The sequence below is a fragment of the Hyperoodon ampullatus genome (genome assembly GCF_949752795.1).
Source record: "Hyperoodon ampullatus genome assembly, chromosome: 16".
In the NCBI taxonomy this organism is placed as follows: Eukaryota; Metazoa; Chordata; class Mammalia; order Artiodactyla; family Ziphiidae; genus Hyperoodon; species Hyperoodon ampullatus.
The window spans coordinates 53,762,830-53,783,133 of record NC_136929.1 but is presented as its reverse complement, the minus strand read 5'-3'; positions in this window follow the sequence as shown (position 1 = coordinate 53,783,133).

Here is a 20,304-nt window from a genome sequence, read left to right as displayed (position 1 = left end):
TAGTGATTCAAGCAAGCATTCTGTCCTAAGATAACTTCTTTAAATTCAGTCATTCACACAAAAAAAAATAGAATTCTGAGACATAAAAATTTATTAAAGCAATCCAACATGATATTTGAAAATATGAATATTGGCACCTTAACGAGATACCAAATTATTACAACATCTTTTTAGGTTCAAAATTATTATAAACTAGTTTATCCTTATCTAGTCAATCTCACTGCCCTTTTTTATTACAAATAAGAAAATATTTGAAAGCCTCAATAAGAAATATTTCAAAAGCCTTTTAAAAATCTAAAGCAGAGAATGTCACAGAAAGAATCTCAGCCTTCTTGCCTCCTAAAAGTCACTCTATCCCTACAGCAACTGTGAATGCTCTAAACATTCTTATTTCTTGGGCAGAAAGGTTTAACAATAAACAAATGAGAATATGAAATCTGTACATATCAAATAAAATCAGATAAAAACAAAGCCCTTATATAGGAATCTCAACAGCATACCAATGACGAGAGTTCAAAAACATCCAAATTAAATGATTAATACCGTAGTATTTAAAACACATGCACAGACATGTGTTTATACACACACACATACACAGCCTCCTTGGGAGAAACTCTGAAGCTAAGTCTCAGCTTTTTATCAATGCTTTAATGAAATACCTTTTAGAGCTTAAATCAACCTGGGCATTAACCACTCAATAACCACATTTGACCACAGTAACTTGTCCCTTCATTCAAAATCTACTTGCACTAGATGCTATAGATACAGAGGAGAACAAGGCAAATATAGCCCATTTGGATCAGAGTCTTACAAGGAAAATGTTTTATTACAGTAAAGGGTAGGAGTGAGAACTGAATACTAAATCACTAAACACTAAAAAAATTGAATCAATAAAGATTTGAGAAATGGCTTATTAGTTTCAATCAAACTGGTCTTCTCAAGAATTACCTAGTTGAGGTTTTCAAGACATTTAGTTAATATCAATTTATACTATGAAGACATTTATAGGCAAAACCAAACTTCAACCTAGTCCCCTGCAGAACTGAAAAAAAAAAACAAAACTAAATTTTAGTGGAGTTCTAATTTTATATTCTTCCACAACAGAGATAAAACTGAAGGGTGTATGCAGGCAGGCACACACATGCACCTTCCTTTAGAGATTTCTATATTCTGATTTTTCACAAAGAATTCTATTTTTTAGGAAAAAAGTTCCTATTGTATTCTGAACAAAGAAAAATCCTAGTGGTCTCTTTAACAATAAAATTTGATTAATGACTGGAATTGAAGCAGAATTGTCAGAAAGGCAAGGGAGGTCCCCATAGCACAAGATAAAGAACCATACACCAGGATACAGAAAAGTAGCGTTTGTGTCCCTGTTGTACCTCTCATTAGCTTTCTTTCCTCTAGGTAAATTCCAATATCTCTGCATCTGTTTCCTCCATGTATATTACATGGGTGTGTATGATGTATATTACCTCGATGTATATTACCCTACTTACTGGACAAGTTTATTGTAAGAATCAAATGGAAAATGTATAGGAGGCACTTGAGAAACCATAAAACATAGGTAAAAGAAAAATTAAAATATTTACTTATGGACCAAAATGATCAAGAGGACCAAAATTCTCAAAACAAGGTGTAAATACACAGGTTTATGTAACCAAGGCAAGAAAATAATTCTTTTCTTTGTCCCAGGCCAAGTCACTCTCCTGTTTTCTCCCCATAGAGTTCTCTTCAGCTGCCAGAAACCCTCAGGGGCAAGTGAACTTGCCTCAAATTTCACATAAAACATATAAAATATAGAGGCCAACACAAGGGTGCCAGAAAAGTGAAACACTCAAATTCATCTCCTGAGTAAACCAGCACCACCTTTCTGGAGGGCAATTTTGTAACACATGTCAAAACCCTGAAAATATTCCTATGCTATGACACAACCATTCTACTTCTGGGAATTCATCAAAGGAACTGATGCTCCTGGAGCAGCGAGGGTTCTAAGGAGAGTTTATAATGCACCAATTGCTGTGCTAAGAGATTTCCTTGCACATCTCATTTAATCCTTAGGACTGGCAGAGCAGTACTCCAGTTCTACAATGAGAAAAACAGAGGCAAGAGGAAGGGGTTAACAATTCACCAGGCCCACACAGTAAGCAGTAGAGGGCTGAGATGCAAATCCAAATCTTCAAATTCTAGCACCCAGGCTCTTACCCTCTTCTCTATAGTGTATACAGGCTTGAAAAGCTGTTCATCACACTTTGTAATAGAGAGAAATAAGAAGCACTCTAGATGCCAGAAACAGGAGAGAGACTGAATTACCTAGAGTGCATTCCCACAATGACACGAAGGCAGCCATTACACACAACTTGGAAGGACAGAGGACGAGCACACAGAGCATCTTTACTTTCTCAGACCCCTAACCTTGCGGAGAGGGCGGAGTTGGGAAAAGAGATAAGAGACAGCAATGACCTTTGCAGTTGCTGACTAAAGTCAACACGAGCAAAGATTAAACTCGAACTCACTGGAGGCTTCACCAGGCAAGAAACTACCGACCTGGGCTTCCCTGGTGGCACAGTGGTTGAGAATCTGCCTGCTAATGCAGGGGACACGGGTTCGAGCCCTGGTCTCGGAGGATCCCACGTGCCGTGGAGCAACTAGGCCCGTGAGCTTCAACTACTGAGCCTGCGCGTCTGGAGCCTGTGCTCTGCAACGAGAGAGGCCGCGATAGTGAGAGGCCCGCGCACTGTGATGAAGAGTGGTCCCCGCTTGCCACAACTAGAGAAAGCCCTTGCACAGAAACGAAGGCCCAACACAGCAAAAAATTAATTAATTAATAAACTCCTACCCCCAACATCTTCTCAAAAAAAAAAAAAAGAAAAAACTACTGACCCATTACCTCAGGTGCGACAGGCCAAGCCCCTGAGGGAAGAAACAGTCACACGGAAGTAGGGGAAGATCAGGGGGCTCTGATACAACATCCCGGATCTGACACCTCAAGCTACCCCAGTTCATTACCTGCAATATTCCTGAATAGCCGACCTGAATAGAACACCCTTTTCAAAGCTGAGCACTAAAGAATCCAGTATGGACCTATGAAGAATCATTTAAAAACAAAGCAAAAAGCCACATAAGAGATAAACTAAAGAAAGAAAAACACTCCAGACAAATATACTCATGCCACCCGAAACTCACATTATCTGTTTTTAGAATAGTACCTCACAATTTGTATTAATAAAAAAGAAACTAAATTTAATTCCACGTTTACACTCTGCTTCACTCACTGAAGAAAAATACACTTACTGAATCCTACTCCAGAGCTTTGTGTTCAACTTAAAACATAAGTAAAATATTAACCTCACAAAGAAAAAAAACCTATGAGAGAATATCTACGCAACAGTCCACAAAAGTGAATCCAGCATGAGATGACATGACTCATACTTCTGATAAAGCAAAGAAACAAAAATCATCTTTGAAAAGATACAAAGGCAGATGGGGGGAGAAAGTAACACAGTAGGGTTCCCTCACCATCTTTTATAATTAGAGAGAATGTAGTTTTAGACAGATTTCACAAAAGGAGCAAAAATACAGTATTTTTCCTTGGAACACCTTTATGTTACAATAATAAACTTTTCACTTAATGCTTTTTTGTTTTGTGTCCCATTCTTGGTGAGTAAACAAGAGTCCTAAATAGGGAATAACTAAGGGTGTTTCCCTAGAGTCAAACAAATTAAAGTGAACCTGGATAATTTTTTAAAAAGCAGATCAGAGGCAAAGTACAGATGGACAATGCAGACAACTGAAAAGTAAGCTGCTGGAGCTCAGGAAAGCCAAAGGATATAAAAACAATACCATAAAATAAATGAAATCCCCTGAGCAGCAGCAAAAAAGCAGAATAGATATTACAACCAAGAAAGTTTTAAGAAATATCACAGAATGTAAAAGAAAACAAATGAAAGATAGAGAAACAATTATAAACAGTAAACAGGTATTGGACACTTTGAATAAATTACACCTACCCCTATGATCCTGCGATTTCACTTCTTAAAATTTATCCTACATGTGTACTTGCACAAAATTCACAAAGATATATGTGAAAGAATATTCACTAAAACAAAAAAGGATGAAAAGCTAAAAATAACCTAGAAGCCCATCAATTCAAATAAATTATAATACTTTCATATGACTATTACCCAGCTGTTGGAAAGAGAGCAACACATACTTATGTGACAGCATGTCCACAATATATTAAGGGAAAAAGCAAGTTACAGAACAATGTAAATAGTGTGCTCTCTACTTGTGATTTTTTAAAAAAATATATATACACACACAACTCTGCCACTCATGTGTGTGTTTGTACAGGCCTAGGAAATACTATGATAGATATAGACTAAACTCATGATAGTGGCCACTTGTGACAACTAGGATTTTTTTTTAATGTCATAAAATGTCAAATACCTATAATATGGAAAGATGATACATTATTAAATAAAATAAGGCAGGTTCCAGCATGTTCACATTATCCCATTTTGTGTAAAACCTCTATGACTACATGTGTGCATTTATATAATACATGCAATATAAAAGAGGACATACACGAGATGGGTATAAACGTTGGTTTTATCTGGGTAGATGCAATTATGTGTTTCTAGATGTGCATAAATTCTTTTATAATAAGAAAAATATTGCCAAAGTCTTTCCTCTCCTCTCCTCTGGCCTAAGAAGTATTCAGGTCAGCATCATATATTTCTTGATCTTTTTTTTACCATGAGTTAACAGAGCCAAGGACTCTCTGAAATTCCTTCCTAGCCCTCTATCAACAATACTGTCCCACTTTGACCCTCCTCCTCCTGCACTAATTCTCTGACTTCAGTACCTGTATGGATCAGCTTATATCTATTACCTCCCTCCAACAAGGTCTGAATTCAGGAAGTCTACATGGAACCCAGAAATTTGTATCTTTTACAAGTACCCTATGTGGTTTCTGATTGAGAAACAGCTGTCTATCTATCTCTTTAGCCATTAGTCTCCTTCCAAAATTATTTCATAACTTGTTACTCAATGACTAATAATTCTAACCTCCTCTTTGGTACTCATTTTATTTAGTTTTCCAAGGATATTTTATTTCTACCTGTGGTTTAACTATGCAAATAACTCCCCAACATATATCTCCAGTTCAGTTCTTGCACCTGAGTTTCAGTTCCTTATATCCAATTTTTATTAGATACTTCCAAGTAAATATCCCAGTTACTCCAAAATTAGCATGTTCAAAACCTGAATAAAACTTTCCTCTCTCAACAATCTCCTCCTATTTTCTCTATATCGGTACAGCCAGTAAACCAATCAAGCCAGGAGGTCTTTCCCTCAGTCACTACTGACTATCACATCTAGTCAATAACCAAACCCTAACCCATCATCCTCCTAAACTTCCCTCAGATGTACCCTCTCCTCCATCAGCTGAACTGCTACTTACTCTTCATACATCAGTCCAAGGACCTCCCTTCTTGAGAACGCTTGGCTCATCTCCTGTATCCCTCCTGCCGAAACAAGCAGCCACCTCCTTTATGTTCCCAAGGTGGTTTGTCCTTTATTCCTTTGATGCCATTGTTTGCATGCTTCCCTCCTTTTGTGAGTTTTGAAGACAAAAGTGTTTTTTATTGTATTTGTATTCTAGCACAGTAAGCATTCAAACGTCCGCTGAATAAATAAAAAGCAATTATTTTTAAAGAGCAAAGTTGACCTTTAAATGTTAGAATGGACACTTCTACATTTAATGAATTATTTGTGAAAATATAATTGAAAGTTTCCAATAATTTCTACTTTTGTAATATTTATAATAAATACTCCAAATACATATTTTGGCCAAATCCCAAATGTCCAAGTGTTAAAAATATTCTGTTGAATATAAGTACAACTAAACAGGGCAAAATATATGAAACACTGCTTTTCAAACATCAGACAAGACACAATGCAAGACTATGATCGCTGAGAGAAGAGAAACACTTCCAGGTCACAACACAAGGAGAGGAAAGCTAAGCAGTCTGGCAGTCTCACCGAGTTGCAGAAACAGAGGTCATAGTTTGGGAAGGCCAAGGTGGTTAGAATTTGCAGGGCAGATATACTGGAGAGAGAGCTCAGAAAGAGTGAGAGCTTTAGAGATCTGCAGGTGGGCTTCCCTAGGGTCCTTGACCGAATGCTGATCTGTGCCGAGTAGCTGAGGTTGGGGAAATAACTACTAGAGAGCAGTAGGCCAAACAATACCTGGAGCCAGACAGGGCTTGGGAATAGTCCGCATTCCCACCAACCAGAGTGGGAAAACTTTGTAATGTATCAGGTAATGGATGGACTCCTCAGAAGGGAACTGCTTTAGTTGAGGAACTAAGTCAGCACTACGCTGAAGGCTGTTCTGGACTCACCCTAACAAAGCTTGAAGGCAAGCCTCAAAACAACCCAACAGATTCCAAATAACCTACCTATTAACCCCAACTAAATCCAACACTCCTAAGGATTACAACAAAACTGAGCGAGCAACAGCATAAAATTCAATGACTGGCACACAGTCAGAAATTATCAGGTATACAACAGAGGAGAAAAATATGACCCATAAGCAGGAGGAAATAAGTCACTAGGTGCAGATCCAGAAATGACAGAGATGATGGAATGAACAGAAAAGATGTTAAAACTATACTATTGGAACAAATGTGTTCCATACACTTAAGAAGGGAGAGGAAAACATGATCATGATAAGGAAAGAAACAGAAGAGGGAAAACACTCAAAGTGAACTTCTAGAGATGAAAATAAAATACATACCAGATGCAATTAATAGCAGATTAGATTCTGCAAGAGAAAAGTTCAGTGAATTTAAAGACATAGCAATAGAAACTATCCAAAATGCTGCACAGAGAAACTTAAAAACAAAAAAGCAAAGCAGCATCGATGACCCACTGTAAAAGGTGAATAACTGGAATCCCAAAAAGTAGGCGGGGGGGGCGGCGGCAAGGGGGCAATATATGAAGACAAAATGGCTCAGAATTTCCCAAAGTTGATGAAAACCAAAAACTGATAGATGCAAGGAAGATTAACAAACCCTAAGAAAAATAAACATGAGGAGGACCACACCAATATACATCATAACCAAATTTCTGAAAACCAGTGATAAAGAGAAAAATCTTAAAAGCAACCAGACAGAAAAGTACACATTACATACAGAAGAACAAAGACAGACAACAAATTTCTTATCAGAAACTATGCCAAACCATAAAATAAGACAATGGAGCAACATCTAAAAAGAGTGTCAACCCAGATATCCATACCCAAATATCTTCCAAAAATTAAGGCAAAATAATTTGAACTAAAAGAAGCTGCGAGAATTCATCACCAGCCAACCATCACTAGAATCACTGTTTAAAACAAAAAAGAAAAAAATTCCACAGGCAAAAGAAAAACAATACCAGATGGAAATTTGGATCTAAACTAAGGGTAATACCTCAAAGGGTCAATATGAGGGTAATATAAAAAAATATCTTCTCCTTTTTTAATTCCTTAAAGAATAACTTTAAACTGAAAATGACAATGTAATATGGGGTTTAGAAGTAAAGTGTATGATAAAATAACACATAGCATGTGGTGTGCTGGAATTGAAAAAATACTGTCCTTACACTATACAAGAAGTGATATTGGTAAGTTACATTGTAAACCCCAGAGCAACCATCACAAACAAACCAGAATAATACCTAATAAGCAAACAGTGGTGTGAAGGGGATGCTATCCCTTTTTTGCAGATAAGGAAGCTGAGGCTCATCTTCATAGGATGGCTATGAGAATGCAATTAAATAATACATTTAAAAACAGTATCTCATATAGAAGGAACTGAAATGTTAGCTTCTTCCTTGGGTACAGACCTGCTGTTTAACTTATAAAATCTAAAAATACCACAGCTATCAGTTACTACTTTGTTTTGTCTTTCAAAACAATAGTCAATCATGTAAAAAAGATGTGACTGTAACCTAATTATCTATTAAGATATTTGCTTCTCTACAGTTTCCTGTATACCAACAATAAACACAACTTTAAAAAAAAAAACCTAAAATATTGAGGCTGTGCTTTCAATGTGAATATGCTTCCTAGAAGGTAGAGTAATAATGTTCTTAAGCTTATATGCATAACTCCCAACTACAAGATTATTTTTAACAAAAAATATGTTCAGAATTTTAACTCAGGAACACAGTTTTCCTTATCAGTAACATCTGTGATGCCACGACTCTAAGAGTATATTGCTGAAAAAGCATTTAAGCAGCTCTTGCAAATAGTAATAAGGCTCTATCCTAAGCTGCCAGCAGCAGGAATGAGTGAACGGATCTGCTTTGTAGATGGTCCAGTGCTCGGCACATAGGAGACATTCTAAAAGCCTGTGCAGAACTTATTAACCGACAGAATAAACGAGGCATAAAAACAGGAAGAGTGTGGAAGATAATTACTAGGTTTCATGCTTGGGGAGCTAGAAGAAATACCTGGAAGACAGCATTATTTTATGTCAAGGTACTATCCAAAGGGCACCTAAAAAATACATTCAGTTGGCATGGTGAGAGCTAGAGATGTTACTCTAGGAATCCGCTTATCCAGAGCTTGAAAGCTGATCCTAGAGACAGGGTAAAAACAGAGGATCAAGAGCGAATCTAAGAGGACAACCATGATAAAGGGTTCCCGGCAGGTAAACAAAGAACCACAAATAAGTGGCAGTCAAAGCAGGTGAGGTAGAGATTTAGGAGAATTTAGGTGTCACTGAAGTCAAGAAACAGTTTTAAGTATGGAGTGGTCAGCAGTAGATTTGTAAACGCCTGAGGGCAGGAATGATATCCTTCCTTCTCCAAACGCTGCAGGAGTCCACGCCACAGTGCCCGCCACACAGCTTGCCCTCAGCCACATCCTTACAAACTGTGCCAGGCAGGCACTGCTTAATTGCTGTTAAACAGAATTCATGTTTTTCACAACAGAAGTTGCTGTTATTGCACCCATTTTACATATAAGAAAACTAAGGCACAAAACATTTACATAATTTGCCCTCACACACCTAGGAGAATCTGTCCTGAAGGAGATCATTGCTGAGAGCAAGTTCAGCGCAGTACTAGGGAAAAACTCAAAACTGCAGGATGTTAAAAGTACACCAGAAGTACCCACCTTTTCCCCTCTTGTTCACACCCCCTGCACTAGAGAACTTGCAGTACCCAGCCTGAAAAAGTACAAACTGTGAGACACACCTACATCTCCTCCCCCACCTGTTTTCCCATTTCCATCTTCCCCCACCCTCAGCCAACTGGGCTACAAGTAGGCACCTGACCAACTTAAGTATCTCTCCAGAAATTCAGAATTAAGATATGGAGATATTTGTTGAGAACCATGCTACAAAATCAAAATATCTTGTGTTGTCACCACAGCAAACCAAAGTTTCATGCAAACCAAAGGTATGGGGAAGCAGAAACCAAGAGCTTTAAAGAGAGTCAATCTGAAAGAAACTGGAAGACATTACAGAGTCACAGAGACACAAGACCATGTCATGTGTTTCCAGAGAAAACCTGGCAGAGTAACTGCCTGAAGATGTTCTGGTTTCCAGGACGCTGAGCTGGGCTTCAGAGGCAGTCCTGCAACTGTAGGACAAACGCCCTTTTTAAGTAAGTTAATTCAAATGGTTTCTGCTCCTTGCAGCCAAATAATCTCAAGACATCAGAAGAGGTCAAAGAAAAAACAGTCACTATGTGCTTCACAGTAACTTTGAGGTTTTTAACTCTCCTATCAGGGATGAAGAAAAAGAGTTCCACTAACATCAATGAACAGATCTGCTGGACTCCCAAACACAAACTCTTTTACACGGTACCTCATTTTCATTCACGTAACATCCAATCCATTCCAAGCCTCTATGGCCATTTATCTTATTTTTTTTCCCCATGAAACATTCTCAGATTAATCCAAAAATGTTAACTTTTCTTCTGTCCAGTCTCTAACCTATACATTTCAAATGCCTTTATGCTAGTATTTTATAATAAAATAAACTTGTATATATAAAGATGAGTGGCAGATCTGTTTGGTTCGTTCTTAAATTGATAAAGTATTTTTGTTTCCTTTCCTTGCTTTACCAGTTTATACACCCTTAACTCAAACCCAGGCCAGCTTAGATCTTTTCCTGACCTGTCCCACCCCTCATTTCCTCCGAATGGCTGATTTTACTACTAAAATTCAGGCCACCTGACAGAAAAAGGATAATTCAGCTTACCTAAATATTTATCCTTCCCGAAGTGACTTCAATTACTTTTCAAAGGCACTAGGAAACAAGTATCTACATCCTAAGCTTGAAACCCTTGCCAAACGGTGATAAAGACCAGCAAAAAATTCCGGTTTTCTATCCCTGAGAATCAGTTTGCCAAGATGAAATGGCAGAGAACTTCTTAACTCTATACAGGTTTCTTTCGCCCATTCTCAAAAAGACACTGCCGAAGTTTTTCACATTTTCTCCAAGTATAGACAGCTCCACTGACTATTTATAACTAGAAATTTCCCTAAGGATAACCTAAAATGTATCATCTGATTTGGTTTGATTTACTTTCCCAGACAGTTAAGTTCCTGGAATTTTTTTTAATTAAAAAAAGAAAGACAACTTAAACATACTTTTACCAGCCTCAAAAGACAAAGGAAGACTTCTTCAGCTTCAAGACTTATCCCAGGAGTTCAGAAGCCAGAGAATTTCTCACTGTGGTTCAGGGACTTCGGCAAGTCCCATATCCTCAACAGCTGGGAAATATCATTAGCCTGGAGGTAAACCACTAGGCCCTTATTAGTAGTGCAGCTACCAGTTCAGCCTGGGAATCCATTTGTTCTGACTGCCTTACATTCTCTGATCACTTATAAACTGTTAGTCACAGCTACAACTAACAGTGAAATTCACTGTCAACCTTTGGGTCAGTTCTGCCAGAAGGACCATAAAAAAGAATGCATAACCAGCGTACTAACTGAAAAACGTGACTGTGTATATAAAAGGATTCATTAAATGCCACTATTTTAACTAACACTGATTGTGCTAGGAACTGTGCTGCCATTTATCCTAAAATCATAAATAATAATAACACATTAAAATCTTCTTTGCATTGCTGAGTACCCTAAAATTTCTGAGTACTCTATATTTTCTAATTCCAGACATATCAAAATCAGTATCAATCAATATAACATCCTTAACGAGGTGGAAATAAGGTAGGGAAAGCTTATGAGTTTTGCAAGGGGCTGAATAGTTACAAAGCTGAAAAGAGATCCAGAATTTTTAACTACAATCTGCACTAAAGCCATTAGGTATGTACCTCAGCAGTATTTCTCACCCTGAAATTTCCTTAGCATCTTAAGCTAAACCACCTCCAGTTTAATAAGGTCTCAGAGGAGGGAAAGCAGAACTGTTACCACGTCATACAACTGTGGTTTAGGTTCTACTGCCATTGTCATTTTACCAACGTTTTTAATACTTTGGTCACATACATTTTTTTTTAATAAAGCAGTTTAAGTGCCTGGAATAAAAGAGTAAGTACACCCAATCCATTCGGAATATTGATGGCCAGCATTTGAGCCATTTAACAGCGTTGAAGAAAATGTGACAGCAAATCCAAATCTCAACACTCCGAGGAGCTGCTGGACGCTCTCCGTTTCTGTCACAAGATTTGGTTTGTGCCTGGTTCCAGGGCTCAAGGGTTCTGACAGTGAAGGATGCTGTTCGAGGACAAAGTGCAATGTCCTCCTCCTCCATATGCTCCTGTGCGCGCACCACGAACACAAACTAAGCATACGCAGCAGCACGCACGGAGGGGACCCGGCTCTGAAGACCACCCTGGGGATGGAAACTAAGCTTGTCATCCAAGGGGGATGCTGCTCCGCCGCCACAATCGGACCCCTGGAAGACCCGTCTCCAGCCCGAGGACACCCCTCCCCCACAGCCCGGCGCCTCGAGCTTCCTACCTCCGCCCCGCTACTCCCGCCCTCCTCCCACCGCCGTACGAAGGCGCAGCTCGGGGCAGCTCCGAAGTCCGGGCAGGGACTGCGGGTAGACGGAGGGGCTGCGGCGCCCGAGCCAGGCCGCTATATCCACCGCGGCCCTACGCCCCGCCGCCACCCCAGCCAACGGCGCTGCTCACGCCGCGGGCGGATCCGCGCCCGGCTCACCTGGGGGCCGCAGCCTCCGCAGCTCACAGGCATGTCACCGGCACGCAACGACCAGCCGCACGAGCTGCAGAGCAGGCGGGCGCCACCTCCCGCAGCGGCCCCCCAGCCCTCCCCCCTCCCCGCCCCGCGGCCCGCCCCCGGCCTGCCCACCCCCGGCTTCCGCCGCAGCAACTCCAGCCCGCAACACCTCCTAGTCCTCACGCCTCCCACTCACTCACGCGAGAGGGTGGCACGCCTCTCGCGAGAAGAACCCCGCGACAAAGCCCGCGCAAAAGTGGGTGGGCTTTTTTAAAAAAGGAAAAAAGGAACAGGAAAAACCTCCCCACGTGCTTCAGGGCAGCTAGCAGGACCGCCCCGCGCATCATGTGACCACGCCCAGCTGCCCCTCCATTGGCCAGACTCCGCTGGGCCAGGGGAGCTTTAAACTCGAGGCTGACCTTCGAACCTGCTGCAGACGTCTTGCGCGCTTCCTGGTCCGTTACCTTGGAAACTGTTTAACCCTTTCCTCTGGCAAAATATCCAAATTTTGGCTTTCTTTCTGCAGTTTTGGTTTAAGGCCCTGCCACCTTTCCTTCGTCCCCTTGGTTTTACCGCCTGGGGTCAGCTGGGCTCCTTCTTCGCCCCAGGCTAGCTTTGCTTTCTTCTGATTCCCGGGGCCCTTCTCATAGCGGCAGCCCCACCAGATCGGACGGCCCAAGAAAGGCTCATCCTTTGAGATAGCTCCGCCCCTTCTCCCCAGCATCTCTAGGGAGGACCACTCACTGCGCACCAGGCCAACTGCCCTATCCTAACCTCAACAATTAGCATCAAGGGATCTCCGGGCCCTAGTGCTCACCCTTCCGTCGTTACACGATATCGGAATCGGGAAGTAAAAGCATTGGTCACGGAGAAACCAAGGTCTAGATGAAAAGCTAATATGTAGAAACAAGGTAGAATCAGAAGGGCGAATCCGGTGATGTTGCAGTCTCCTCGAAGACATCTATTCCTCAAGGGTGGAAATACCTGATAGATGAGAAAGACGTTTTTAAGTGTATCCTCATTATGAGTTTTGCCCTGGTTGGGAGAGAGGGGCCGGGAAGAAAGGGTATATTCGTATGTTCACTTCTTCATGTAACAAATTTTTGTTGAGCTCCTACATATGTTAGGCACTCCTCCAGGCTCTTGATCGAGCTGCCTCGAAGACAGATAAATCTAGGTTCTAGGGAGCTTATGGGCGGGGGGTGGGGGGTGGGGAGAAAAGTGTCTGTTAGTGTTAAGCTCTGTGCAGAGGAAATACAGTGAATGATGTGATGGTGATTGTGATGGGGTGACCCTTTTGAGGAGGAGACATTTAAGAAGTGGTTGGCTTAACAGGCATGCAAATATCAGAGGGAATAGCATTCCAGGCAAAGGATACAGCTAACTCAAAGGCCCTAAATAGGGTTTGAGGGGGAAGGTATGAGAAAGTAAGAGGAAATAAGCTTGGAAATGCGCTTGGAGAAGTAAACAAGCATTGGTTACATCCTGTAGGGCTTTGTAAGCCAATAAAGGAATTAGGGAGTTTATTCTGAGTGCAGTGGAAAGCACTGGAGAGTTTTAAATAGGGGAGAGACACCTATGGTTTAATTCTTTTTAAGCTCTTCGCTGTGGAGAATGGATCTTAAGGAGACCACAGAGGAAGCAGGGAGATTAGGAGATTTATAATCTATGTAAGAGAGACTCCTGAAAATTTTTAATTTCCAATGACCTTGACGTTCCTATTCTAAAATCCATTAGGTCAGAGTCTTGGTTCTGTTTGCCACCTTTTGTTCAGAACATCTAGATATCCTTCAGTTACTGCTGTTTAATTACAATTGGAGAAATAAATGGGAAATTTTGTGACTTGGGAAAATGAATGGCCCAAAAGGAAAGTCACCTTTGATTTGTTTTCCTCCATTTACAACACACAGATAACCACCGCTTCTGTCCAAAAGTCAGTTCTAAGAAAAACCAACATAAAATGATGTTCAATGCAGATATTTATTCCTAAGTATAAGATTTGAAAAGATAGAGGTTGAAGGCTAGAAAATGAAGATGTTTCACTAACAGAAGCAGAAATCAGGAGACCTGAGTTCCAACTGGAAGAACTCATTAACGGGTGACTCAACCAAATCAAAGTACCTTATCATCCTTGAGTCTCAGCTTCCTCATACATAAAACAAGGCAATGAACTAACCTACACGCAAAGTGGTTAAGCCTGAATTACACTTTGGCATGCACACATCAGCAAGACGGAAGCTGAAAAGGGAAATGAAATGAATTTTTATAAAAACCTAACAGAGTCGTCAGCACATGCCAAATGAAATTGGAAGTGCGCACACGCACACACACACACACACACACACACACACACACCAGCTGAGGAACTATGAAACTGATTAATACAGATACCAGGAATGTTTCCCTAAGAAACCTTGGCCTTCTCAGAGTGTGAAAACGGAAGCATCGCCACCTGCTCAACCTCATACTCCCTTTCTCTGTAGCTATTTTGAACCTACGTAGTATTTAGTAAATAATGATTCACCTTTTCCTAATCAAGATTTAAGAACTAGAAAAGAAATGTTTAAAAGATCTGGAGCAATATTTTAAACTTAACACCTTGGTTTTAATGAAAATAAGATTTCAAGAAACATTGTAGCGTTACTTTTTGAAAGGAAAAGTGCTGAATGAGAAAAGGTATTATTTTAACACATTAAGATCATTTTTTTAAACTGCTGAAGGAACTGAGTACTCCTTTGAGTGCTGTTTGCAGTCCTTATAATGATTCAGTTCTGCTTGTTACTGCTAATTTAGATGAACAATGGGCTCAACTCTACCATTCTAACCTAAATTAATACAGCCATAAATCCTCCCAAGTCACACTAGCAAGACAGTCACTGTGGTGTCTCTTGCCAGCTACCATTATTTTGAATCCAACGAATATAAAGTGAGAAGAAATTAGGGTTGAAATCCATTTATACAGGTGTCCCTAGTTCCTGGATTGTTTTTATTTTCTTTTTTAACAGCTTTATTGAGCTAAAATCCACATTCAATACAATTCACCCAGTTAAAATGTACAGTTCAGTGGTTTTTGGTATAGTCCCAGAGTTGTGTAATCATCACCAAAATCTTATTTTAGAACAGTTTTTTCCCCCATAAAAGAAACCCCATACCCATTAGCAGTCAATCCTCCACCTTGTCCCCAGCCCAAAGCAATGACTAATCTATTTATGCGTTTATAAATTTGCCTATTCTGGAAATTTCATATTAACAAAATTATCCAATATGTGGCCTTTTGTGTCTCACTTCATTCACATAATGTTTTCAAAGGTCAACCATGTTGTAGCATTTATCAGTACTTCATTTCTTTTTATTGCCCAATCGTGATTCCATTGTATAGATATAGCACATTTTATTTATCAACTTATCAGTTAATAGGCATTGGATTGTTTCCACTTTTTGCCTATCTGAATAATGCTGCTTTGAATATTTGTGTACAAGTTTTGTGTGGATGTTGCTTATTCTTTTTTAATACTTTAAAAAATAAAATATATCCAGTTCACAAAGTCCATATCTTTTTTTTCCTAGAACAGCTGCTTCTCTCCTAGCTTTGCCTTTTTTGCCTGCTGTTTGAAATATGTGCACTCTATCCCCAGAGGGTTGGCTTTTCTACTCGGGTAATTCACATCTGACCATGTCACTCCCCTGTTTAAAACCATTCAGTGGCTTATTATGGTTCTGCCCATGATCTTCCTAACTTTCTCCTCTGCTCTGATATCATTCTCCTTCTTAGACTAGTCTTCCTTTCGGTTGCTTGAAATAGGGCCAGACCCTCCCTGCTTCAGGGCCTTCCCACAGGCTGTTCCTTCAGTATTAATGTTCTTTCCCTCTCCATCCCCCTTAGCCTCTGAGTGCCCATGATCCTTCAGCATCCTGCTCTACTCTCATTTCCTCAAGAACTCTTGTCCTAACTCCCCAGACTAAGTAAGATCCTCCTTATCTAGGACTCTCTACTTTTTCTTCAAAGCATTCATCAACTTAAAGTGATTTCTATTGGAGTAATTATTTGGTTAATGTCTGTCTCTATCCTCTGCTAGATAGTAGGGTCCCTGAGCCAGAACCGCATCTGTTTTTAGTTATACATGCCTGGTACATAGCGGGTGTTAGTAGTTATTCAATAACTATTCAAAGGAAGGGAGGGAGAGAGGGATGAAGAAAGAGAGAGAAAGAGAGAGAGAAAAAGGAGGGGGAGAGGGGGGAGGGGAGAAGTAGGAGGAGAGAAGGAAGGAACAGGGAGGAGGAAGAGGAAAGGGAGGAAGGAAGAAAGGAAGGAAGAAAGGAAGGAAGAAAGGAAGGAAAGGAGTTCTATTTTACCTTTTTTGCTAGAATTGAACTAAATTTTAGGCTCACGATGGAGGCACTTGGGCCCATGGTGCCACCTCAGCAAACCAAACTTAGAGAACGTTCATGTCCCTGTACATTGTCCACTAGACCAGAAACAGTATATCCAGTCAGCCAATCCCCAAATGCCAAGCCAACTCTGGACTTATTTCCTTTTTCCTTCTCTCCCCAAGCAAGATCAACTCTGTGGCCCCCCAATCAGATATTTTCTATTTTTCTTTTCCGTGTTCTTTATTCTTTATCCTATAAAAGCTTCCTGGCTTCCACTCCATTTTGCAGTTCTCCGAATGGAGACCGTCTGCTTCATGAAGAGGTAGTTTATTTGTATCACCTAAATTGTTTTCTTTAATCTTTTTTTTTAACACCAGGTATCTTCAGTAAAGTCTTGATAAATGTTGTAAGCCCAATCTGTGCTGTGGCAAAGGGAATGAGTAGAAAGCCTGTCCCATGCTTGAGATGGTGTAGCAGGGGACACACAGGTCCCCTGCCCACGCTCCCTGCAGAAGGGGGTGTAGAGAGGGGAAGGCCAGTGGTGTACAGTGTAGCTGAGGCAGCAGAGTGACAAGTCAGAGAACACAGGCTGTGTCTAAGTGCACCTAACATTATGCCTAGGAAAGCCTCACATGTCCCCAGGACACATTCTAGTGGGCTCATTTCTAGCAATCAAGTTAGTAGCTGGTGGGGTCTCCTCCAAAATAATTTTGCTATTTAATGGAAATGTTACTTTCATTTGTTTACATAGCCTGATGGAGCCAAGACGTTTGGTTTATCGGCGCATGAAAGAATTATGGCCCAGCACGGATGAATGGTTTGTTCTTGATCACTGGGGGCACTAAATGTCACAGTTCTGACTAAAATTAGCTGGTTCAATCTGCTTCTACCTTTCCGCAGAACTAGGCATGCTGCACAAAGCTAGCTACTCAGTGTAATCCTCCTGATGACCTTTTGACTACAAAGGATACAGGAAAAGATAATAGAGCAGACTACCTTTTCTGGTGGTTCCTTTACAAACATTATTTAGTAACAATAAACCAGTGTAAAACATTTGGAAAGTGGGAAAATATGAGAATTATAATTTCATCAGCCATTTAAAAACAAAAATGCTTTTTCAATTTAAAAGATGAACTTTCTCATTCATGACTGTTTTACTAGCATGTATATTACACCACAGTCTGTTGTATCGTTTATAACTTATACTTACTTTACTCTTTTGTAGTGAGTCTCTTGAAGGACAAAACTCATCTTAACCTTTCTTATAACATGATACCTAGTAATTTTTTTTTATTGAAGTAGAGTTGCTTTACAATGCTGTGCCAATCCCTGCTGTACAGCAAAGTGACTCAGTTATACACGTGTAGACATTCTTTTTTAAATATTCTTTTCCATTATGGCTTATCCCAGTAATGTTTTCATATATATATATATATATATATATATATATATATATATATATAGTGAATAATACACGTGATAATTCAGAAGTGCCACTCCAAATTAGACATCTTGAATTAGCAAAATAAATTTGAGTACTATTATATATCCTACTCATATATAATAATTCTTCTGATTTAAAACATCATAGGCATAGCTAAATTACTAACTTCCAATATGTAAAATACAGATATACCATCTTTTAAGAAAACATAATGTGTAATTGTTTGAAATTCAAAAACAAATAATCATGTCTAAATGTAATTACTTCATAAGACAGTTTTTAAAATATCAGTGCCCTGCTGATTTTAAATAGTTGGTATAGAGTTAATTATAAAATAGAAGAGCAAAGGTTCATAAAACACTTATGTTACAGACCTTTCTAATTCAGAGAAGCACAAATGTAATCAAGAATTTTTAAAGCATTTAGTATAATTAAATGGAAAAATAATTTACAAAAACATTTATGTACAACTTTTCAAAAACGTCATTTGCAAAAGGTGAAATAGACTTCCTCTTCATATGAGCCAACAGCATATATGTTTACTACATAAAAACAGATATTAGATGACTTACGCTGGATTAGGTATCTAAAGGGCAAGGGAAGTCCTTTGAATATTGTCATAACCTTATGACAAGAGAAAACAGATCCTAGAACAAGTTGTTCCTGGGACTATCATTCCTTGTTGCTTGGCTGCTTTGCTTTTCAAATGAAACATTAACTTAACATGAGATAAGAGCATCCGTAATCATTAGTTAACTCACAAGAAATTCAACAGAAATATCCTTATGTGATTAAATCTTTAAAAACAGGTAATACTCATACATGCGAAATATGAATACTGCATGCCTACTTCTGGCCCCAGAAGCATTAAACACTGTAGTAAAAATCTAGGCTGAAAAATCACAGAAGTTTTAAGATACCCTGAATGTTTCCTAGGCTTTAAGAAATCCCTGTTCTTTGTGGGATTTTAAGCCATTAAATTGCGCTAGAGATGTCTAGTCTAGCCCCATACTAGTTTTTTTTTGTTTTTTTGTTTGTTTGCGGTATGCGGGCCTCTCACTGTTGTGGCCTCTCCCGTTGCAGAGCACAGGCTCCGGACGCAGAGGCTCAGCAACCATGGCTCACGGGCCCAGCTGCTCTGCAGTATGTGGGATCTTCCCGGACCGGGGCACGCACCCGTGTCCCCTGCATTGGCAGGCGGACTCTCAACCACTGCGCCACCAGGGAAGCACCCACCCCCCGCCATACTAGTTTTGATCCCTATTTGTTTTGGATCCCCTGGGGTTGTCCTAGAACGGATTTGCTCTTCTTCCCCGCAATGAAACCTGTGAAATCAGCCAAGCTTCCAGAGGAAAACTAGGAGTCGTCATAGTCAGTTCTCATGAACTTCAAAGCAACCCACCATCTCTGCTTTACTGGCCTACATCACTTCACGGTTAGCACTATCCTCTTCCTCTGAAGGATGTGGCTACCGAAATATAAAAATGCAAACTTAGGCTACATGAATGCTAGTATGATGCTCAGAACAAAAGAGGTAGTGGCCCTACTCTACTCTAAGCTAGTCAGTCCACACCTGCATTAACCAGTGAGATATGACTAGAGGTGAGGGGGTAAGAAAATATGTCATAGGTAAAATTTCACCTGTGTATTTCACTTGGAGAAGGGAAGATTCACAGGGATATAATAAACTGAAGTCGAAATACTGTCATACAAGAAATATCTTAGACTTCTGTTCTTCCAGAGGGAAGGGAGTAGATCTGAGTTCAAATATAAAGCGGAAAATAATTAGCAGTGTCTTAAAATGCAGTGGGTTATCTTTATAAATAGTGGATGTCAAATTTCTTGAGATATGTGCAATTTTTTATTTTTATATCTTGTTTTTTTTGTATTCTTTTTTTTTTCTTTTTTGGACTAAGTACTCACACTGAGCTTCACTTCATCCTGCTCATGCAATTTATTTTTAAGATACGCTTTTTAGAGCCCAAATTGGTAATGGCCTAATCTCTGACTTTATCATATTTTGCTCTTATTTCTAAATTGATTTAAAAGTTCTTCTTTTTTTTTTTTTTTTTTTTTTTGCGGTACGCAGGCCTCTCACTGTTGTGGCCTCCCCCGTTGCGGAGCACAGGCTCCGGATGTGCAGGCTCAGCGGCCATGGCTCACGGGCCCAGCCGCTCCGCGTCACGTGGGATCTTCCTGGACCGGGGCACGAACCCATGTCCCCTGCATTGGCAGGCGGACTCTCAACCACTGCGCCACCAGGGAAGCCCTAAAAGTTCTTCCTTTT